General features: G+C 35.4%; 1 pseudogene across 1 annotated transcript; it reads right to left on the bottom strand.

Annotated features, from left to right (window-relative positions):
* Positions 1-1,382: 1,382 nt before the first annotated feature.
* LOC149198705 (GDSL esterase/lipase At5g22810 pseudogene) lies at positions 1,383-2,567 on the bottom strand (annotated as a pseudogene). Its single transcript, XR_016253654.1, has 2 exons — positions 2,267-2,567; positions 1,383-1,853 (listed from the first exon to the last, which is right to left on the bottom strand). The product of XR_016253654.1 is annotated as a GDSL esterase/lipase At5g22810 pseudogene (transcript).
* Between the last annotated feature and the right edge of the window lie 6,021 nt (positions 2,568-8,588).

Below are 8,588 nucleotides of genomic sequence, written 5' to 3'. Positions count from 1 at the left end.
TTTCTCTCCCATTGTTCCTTTCTTTTAAATATAATTGTCTTTATCTCCTGCAATCCTTTCTAAATCAGCGTCCACGCATAACACCTATCTCCAATGATGTATTCTCTTGGTGGTCTATTTCGCCAACAGTCCAAATTGTGGCAAATGGAAGATTTTTATTTTTTTCGTTCTTGCCCCTTCTTGGGCATCGCTAATTCCAATTGTTTTATTAACAGTTAAGAGTTTCATCTAACACATTATATATTTTCAAAAACAATAATACACAAAACAATTTTTCATTTTATTAATCAAAATAATATTTACATTTTCTTAACATATTCCTTGTACCACTTTTTTGGTCACATGTCCAATGTAAAAGTCACAAAAGTCGTAAAAAAGAAACATATTTGGGGTATCACACTTGGCATCGTCTTTTAGGAATATGACCTTGTGGCATTGTCTTTTAGGAATATGACCTTCCACAACGTCATTGGGCATCAATTTCAGGAATATGACCTTCCACCATGGATACAAGGAATTAAACAAGGAAGCAAATCGATGATCAAAGAGGGGTGTAGGTCAACCAAAAAGCTCTACGTTTTTTTGAGGAACACAAGAAATATGTGTTGGGAGGCAAAGGGCAAGTGTCGTTAACAAGTAACAAGCAACTAGCAATATGAGTTTTTATAGATAAACTTATGAGTTGTGATCATTAATTTTTTGAACTATTACAAGAATAATCTCTATATGTATTGTGTAAATACAAATCAAAGTTAACAACTCATTTTGTTGATATAATCATTGCACATAGTTGTTTGTATAGAAATGTGTAAACCATTTATATTTTATTCATCTCTAATAATAATAATACTTTTTTAAATATATTTTAAAAGAATATGTATTTTTTAAAATACATAAGAAATAAAATTTTCAAACTTATTTTAATTATTTTTAAATTTAATAATAATATCTCTTAATTAAATTTTAAAATTTAACCATAAATTCCAAATTTAACTTTTAATACTAAAATACAAATATTCAACACTTCTCTATTAAATAAGATTTAATGTATTAAAAAAGTAATAAATATTAAATGAAAATTTTCTGACAAAATTACAAATAATATATCCTCTTTCAACTACACTAGAAAAAATATTAAATATTAAATAAGACATCTCTTTAACAAGTCACAACTAACCTATCCTATTTCAAAAGTACAAATAAGATATCTTGTGATATCTACCAGAGTACAAACATATGTAACCATCTTTTCTTTTATTAATAAAAGATGGTTCATTTTTTCCTCTCAAAAGAATAGTACAAATAACGTATCCTAACATCCTTTTCTCCCCTAAAATTCAATATTACAAATAGCATATCATTTTCTCATGTAAAATCCAATATAAACACATAATAACACAATAATTAAGCTTGTTCTCATAAAAGCTCCAAGGCAATAATCACATTTCATTCTAAAAGCATTATAGTAAAAGCTCCAAGGCAATAATCACATTTCATTCTAAAAGCATTATAGTAAAACATGGAGTTCTAATGGCAAAAAAAAGAACGCAAACTGTTTGCCTTATGACAGGATATTTGTAAATTTAAGTTCTCGTACACCTAGAGCAGCTATATCGAAATTAAAATTCATCTAATGTCGGTTTGGAGGCCAGGACTGATTTAAGAAATGAGAGAGATTCCTTGAAGAATGAGCGCGCTGGCCAGCAACTCATTGGCAGCCTGGGTGGGATGGAAACTGTCCCAGAACACGTATTGCGTAGCGTTGGCACACGTCCCTATTGATCTAGGGTTGCACAATACAGCTGTCTCAATAACTCCAGTCCCACAACAAGCTCTCCTCGCCTCTGCGAACCCTGCATGAACGAACCCACTCAAACATTAAAACCCAAGTACATTTTCACTGTTATTAACTTGATTTTAACGAAAATTTCTGATCGTCTGTTGTTGATGAAAGCTTCTGAATAGTGTGGTGTGATTTTTGACATCTTTTATGTGGTTAAACAAAACAGCTCCAATTGAAATAATACGACCCGGGAAATTGCCAACCAGCCATGAACACAATCACAATAGACCAACCAACGCCTCTAAATAAGCATATCAACAAACACAAATATCAACCAACACAATGAGAAACACACCCCAAATAAACATATCAACAAACACAACACACAGTTTAGCAGAAACTTTCATCAATAACAATACAACTTACGAAACTACAATAATGCTCTTACAATACAACTTACCAAAACCACAATAATGCTCTTACCATTGTCTGAAGGATGCTGAACGAAGTTATGTAACGATGTATAAATGTCAAATACAACCATTTTCATCCCTGGTAGGGTTTTCGCCAGGCTGTTTACTGTCGCTTTCAGGCGGTTGTTATAGTGTTGAGAATCGCTGTTCAAGCGGTCGACGCAGACATTTTCACCGTGGCCAAATAGAGTGATTGCAGCCGAAAGGCACCCTAATGGAGGAAGCGAAGTCACACCGACTCTGCGAGCCCCCAACTGATACAGCCCCTGAAAACGATAGTCAACAATTACAGCCTCAGAAATGAATTCCATCTCATTTTGGAAATGAATTCCATCATCATACACTAATTTCTTGGTCACGCCAAAAGATGTTCATATAACCAAAAAAAAAATTAATTAATTAATTAAAAAAAAACAATTCATGAGATGTTAGTATTTTAATTTTTTTTTGTGGTTTTTTTTTTTGTCATTTTTAAAATAATATTGGATGGTACTCGTGTATAACAAGGAGGAATTTTCCGGCCTGGAGTATGCCGTAAAACTGCTTCTGCTTGGCTAAGAGCTCGTCTTCCTCGGACGTAAGGAAACAGGTTAACGGCCCAAGACCCAGAGGCATCTGGCAGGAGTGAAAGCCTGCTCCCTTACGGACCACCAGCGGGTTATTACAGGTGGCGTGGTTTTCCTTGATAACAGTGATGAGTCAAACCGACATTCGCGGATAGCAGCCAGAGATGGCTGTCCTCACTGTTGGTTTGACACCTGAGTTTGATAGGTTTTGCCACCTTCGGAAAAAAAAAAAACAAGGAGGAATTTTCTTTTCTAAAATCAAGTTATAAATTTTCAAAACGATTAATAAATTTGTGATCTGATTATAAATATGATTATGCTCATAAACGTTATTTGTTCACCATTTTTAGCAAAACATTCACTATGTATTTTATTTGTACAAATATAAATAATAAAATGACTATAATGATATTTATATTGCCACAAAATGTTTCACCTAAATTGAATTTGTATACATCCAATTGAATATCTTAATATTGAATATCTTAATATATTTACTTGAATAGGGATAGTCTTAATTTAAAATTTTAAAGATTTAAAAAGAAATTATTTCATTTTGGCAATTTTTTATATGAACGGTTTATTTAATATACACTCGTCAATAAAAGTACAATTTTTTTTTAGCTTTTCATTTTTGAAGGGTTCGAAGAATATATGCCCTTTCAAACAAAAATAACACCAACCCTTCAAATTTGATAACTTCGTGGATTTGTAACCAACATTCAAATGGAAGGAAAATCTCCTATAATTGACCTCGATATTGATGTCGACAATTTCATCAAAGTCACAATGATCGTAGATAACGCTTCCAAAAGTTGGAAAAAGAGATCTAAATCTGTTAAAAAAGGGATTCAAACAACTCCAAGGAGTGTTGGAATGAAGCAAGTGTCCCATGCAGCGATCCAGAACAATCATAAATATGGATCATTAAGGGACTCAAAGGTACCATTTATATCTACAGAGGAGAATGGACTGGAAAGGACAATTCCATAAAGTCTTCCAAATAGGAAATTCAACAAAGATAATTGCAAAAAACCAATCAAATCCACAAAAGAGATCCAAAAATTAATCCTAAGTTTTGATTTATATTGGGAAAATGTGGTTAGACTCAGAAATCATATGCTTTTTGAAAGACGGGAGTTCATCAAAATGAATGGAGTTCATATGAAGGAATGGACACAAAAGAGTTGGGCATCCCTTCTTGAATATTGGCCGAAGGTCAATGCGATGGTCAATGGGTGGTTTGGCTTCCACTTTTTAAGTGAGGAGGATGCATCAAAGATTGTTGGCTTACCTTGGGTTATAGGTCGGAGTTTTTTGGTTTTATAGCACTCGATAGTCGAATTCAACCTAATGATTGAGACTCTAAAGAGAATAATTATATGGGAAAAACTTCCCGGGCTCCCCATTGAGTTGTGGACGAAGGGAGCCATAAACGAAATAGCTAGTAAAATAGGAAAATTATATTTTATTGATGAAGGATGTATGGGGCTATTTGATAAGAAAATTTCCTAGTTTCTAGTAGAAGTGGATCTATCACGGGGCTTTCCAGCGGCGATTGACATCTACTAGGCCACTTTCTCTCTTAAGAAATGGGTTGACTATTAGAGAATCCCATTTAGATGCCTTGAATGTCATAATATCGGTCATCTTATAGAAAACTATCCTAATTTCTCTCGGGGAAGGATTGAGAAGACGAAGTAGAACACCTTCTATAATAGGCAGCTAGACAAGAGAGATAAGGGGACACTTATGGCCAGACAATCAGCTGGAAAGATAGGTATCATAAAGGAAAGTACACAAAATGAACACGTTAATCAAACTGTTAGGAAGGGCCTGATGTATTCAATGGACGTCTGGACAACATTTGTTAACGAGACAATGGAGGACCCTCCATTCCGGACCCCCTCAAAAAGAAAAGGAAAAGAGCTATCTCTTTCAGTCGATAAATCAATCAGGACTTCCCTTTTGTCACCAATTTACAATAGAAATATTGTTAATCTGGCCCTCTCTCCTATCTCGGATAATGTGGATATTCTGGATTTTGAGGATTTCCCAGGTCTCGATATTAAACGTATGTCAATCAAGAAAAACCTCATACACTGCATGCACCCTAAGAACTATAGGGGTTGTGCCTCTCCAAGTCATAATCGCAGGAGGAATAAAGGGCCTAAATTCAGAAAATTAACTCTCATTGGGGACATCGAAATAGGAATGAATTATCAGTTCTCAGAAACACTTGAGGAGGCCATATTCCCTTCCTTTGGTTTGGTACCTTCAAATGAGTCAAATGAATCCACGGAAGATTTGCACTCTCAAGACCATAGAGAAACGTATCATGTTTCATCTTGTTCCCAATGAGACTCATGTCTCTAAATCTGAGATTGTTGGGATCCACCCATACAAAAAGCTTCCTTAAGTACCACATTATGTACAAACTCCCACCTATTGTTCTTCTTCAACAAACGATGATGTCTAAGAAAAAATCCTTGGATATTCTACTTTGAATTTACCTAGCGTGCCTCGGTTCTACCACCAAATCATCTAGCAATTTGAGTGGATTAGTAGCCATATGGGATCCTACTTTTTTCTCCTTCCTCGCCCATAAACTAAATGCAGGCATAGTATTGACAAGTCATGCTCATGGATGGAGTTGTAGGCTTCGACTCTTAAATATGTACGTCCCATATAATAATCGTAAGTCATTTTGGAAATTTATTAACTCTTCAGGCATATTGGACTTCCATTCCCTAATTGTTGCAGGAGACCTAAGCCTAACATTGGATGTGGGAGAATGTTGGGGGTACAAGGAAAATCCAGATCCTATGGCGGCCTTTTTTACAAACCTCTTAAATTGCAAGTCTTTCCTTTACATTTCTCCTAATCCAGTATGTCCAACATGGATAAATGGTAGGTTGGGCATGGAAGGCATATCAAAACAAATTGACAAATTTTTGGTGCACTCCCAACTATCCCTTAGAATGAAACATCTTAAATCATGGACATTCTTCTTAGACATTTATGACCACGATGCCATCATTTTGGAATGGTTGGTCGACCTAGAGAACATTCAAATTCAACTAGATGTGGGATAGCGAGCCTGATTTCTAGGATTTATTTTTGCATTCATGGTCTGGCCCTCTCATCCATGACATAGGAGATCCATCACAGGTGGTATTAGTAAAGCTCATAGGGTTGAAATCTTTGATCAAGAAATAGATCCAAAATATAAAGTGGGAACTCAGGAAGGAGCTTCTATCAATAGATAAAGAAATCTCCCTCGTGATGGATCTGATAGTGCTGGGCTACTTCTCTGAGCATCAACATCGAGCAATTTTAGAACTGATCATCAGAAAGGATAATATTCTCAAACTACAGGAAGAAGAAAGGCGTCAGAAAAGTAGACAAGTGCATGGATCAAAGGAGGAGATCAAAATACTAAATTTTTCCTCATGGTTGCATCCAAAAGGAAACAAACATACTCAATATGGGAAATTGAGTATGAAATAGGGCATTCTCATTCATCGTTCAAGGAGATCAAGGAGGTAGCATTCCATCGCTTCAAAAACCAATTTCAGGAAAGGGAGGAGAACTACATCACTGAAAAGATGGACCTTGCCGGCCTTTTTCCATCATGGATAAGAAACGAAAACACTACTATATGGACATTCATATTTCTAACGCGAAGTTGCTCCAAACCTTAAAGAGACATCCAAGGAAAAAATTCCTAGGCCCGATGGCTGGCCTGGCGAATGCTTCCTCCATTTATTTGATATTATGTGCCTAGATTTGGTAAAGATGATGGGAGCAGTCAAAATTTCTGGCAAAATCCTAGGTGAAACCAATTCAACCTTCCTTACTCTTATTCCTAAGAAATCCAATGCTTTGTCTCTCAATGATTATAGGCCAATTCAATTATGTAATTATGTATATAAAATGATGAACAATCTTATCACTAATCGTGTCAAAAAGATAATCTCCCCACATATTTCGCTGGAGCAGTTTGGTTTCTTGTCCAGCAGGAGGATCTAGGATGCAGTGGCCATTGCTCAACAAGTCATTCACGTAGTCAAAACAAGGAAAAAAATCATGTTTCATGAAAATCGATCTCAATCGGGCTTTCAATTATGTTGATTGGGAGTTCCTCACCATGATTCTATACAAAATTGGTTTCAAACATAGACATGTCTATTGGATAATGGCTTGCATCACATTGGCATCCATGGCGGTTCTCATCAATGGGGAGCCCACTAATTTTTTCAAAATAAACGGAGGATTGAGACAAGGATGTGAATTTTCTCCTCTATTATTTATTCTAGTAATGGATGCATTAAGCAGGGGGATCAATTCCATGAAGGAGGTTTACTGTGTGAATATTTGTTTTGGTTTTCCTCATTTGTGTTTGGGTTCATGTGACAAGCAAGCTTGTGCTTTATACATGAATTGGTGGCTTATGCTAATAGGTACTATTGCTTGTGCCTATTTTAGATCAAAGATTATTTTCCTGTTAGTATAATGGAAGACACAATTCAAGATATGAACTGCACTAGTATGAAATTAATGTTGGAAGGTGGATTTGTTTTGCAACCATTATGTATGTAATGCTACCATTGCCATTGTTATTTTTTGGACCTGGAGATTCTTCAGTTATTAGTTCTACAAAAGGTGGAGGATAGGTTTTACAACACCATCCACTCTCTTCATTATTTTTGCAAATTCTGAAGTAGTGTGCAACTCATATTTTCTTGTCATTTTCAACATTTGTAATAATAGATGGGTGGATGCAACAAAATTATTGACTGCGGCTTCTATAATTAGAAGCATTGAAATAACTGATGAGGCTCATCAATAGGTAAACTATATGGGTCTTAATGGCACTCTACAACTTATTAAAATCAACTTTTCTCACATTTACTTACATATTTTATGATATTTTTCTTAGTGAGAAGGGTAAAGGTAAGATGTCAAGTCATGTGGCCTAATATGCGTTGATTGCAGGAATTAGAGCAGTTTTGGGCTAATTTAAGTGCAGGAAATCGAAGTGGACAAGCAAGAGGGATTTTAGGAGATTTGTCTCCTTCCTTAAATCCTCAAATCATTCGAAGAATCCTCCACCATATCTCATCAACTCAGAGTTACAAGCAACCAAGCCAACTGAGTTCATTGGCATTCAAGCCATTGATAATGAAGACAAGTAATGCTCGAGTTTCCGAGCCAAGTCTCCCTAATTTTTAGGAAGTTGTTGGTAGCTTCAGTTTTATAAATAAGAAGGTCAAGAGCCTCATTATGATTCATTTTTTGTTGCAGCCAAGAGGTAATTTAGAGGTGAAACATTGTGACTGTTAATCTTATGTTCTATTTGACATTTTGATGATAATGAGAATGTTTACCTTGATCTAGCACTGAGTTGACTCAGAGGGTTGAAGCTCTAGGGTTAGGGCCCAACCCTAGCAGCAGAGGTTCTTCTTTTTTTACTTGTATTCTTAAATTAAAATCATAGTTAGTTGTTGAAGTTATTTCTACTTTATTTAGTTTAACAACTATTTGAATGATTGTTTAGTCTTATTTCCAAGACTTGAAGAAGTAGAACAGTGATATAGTAGTGAGAAAGAATACTTCAGAAAGGCTTGTTATAGTGGCATCTTCCTCATCTCCCTCATGGGATCATGGTTTGAGGGCTCCACTCTCACAGCCCCAAAAACATATTTATCTTTTGATCATTGCATAACTTAGGGTTCATCGTTGAATAGATCAATGTTTATGATT

The sequence above is a fragment of the Pinus tabuliformis genome, chromosome 2_1, assembly GCF_031772625.1.
Source record: "Pinus tabuliformis cultivar Carrire ecotype Pingquan chromosome 2_1, CPIR1, whole genome shotgun sequence".
NCBI classification, from domain to species: Eukaryota; Viridiplantae; Streptophyta; class Pinopsida; order Pinales; family Pinaceae; genus Pinus; species Pinus tabuliformis.
Note: the sequence above shows the minus strand (reverse complement) of the source record. Positions and strands in the feature narration are given on the sequence as shown.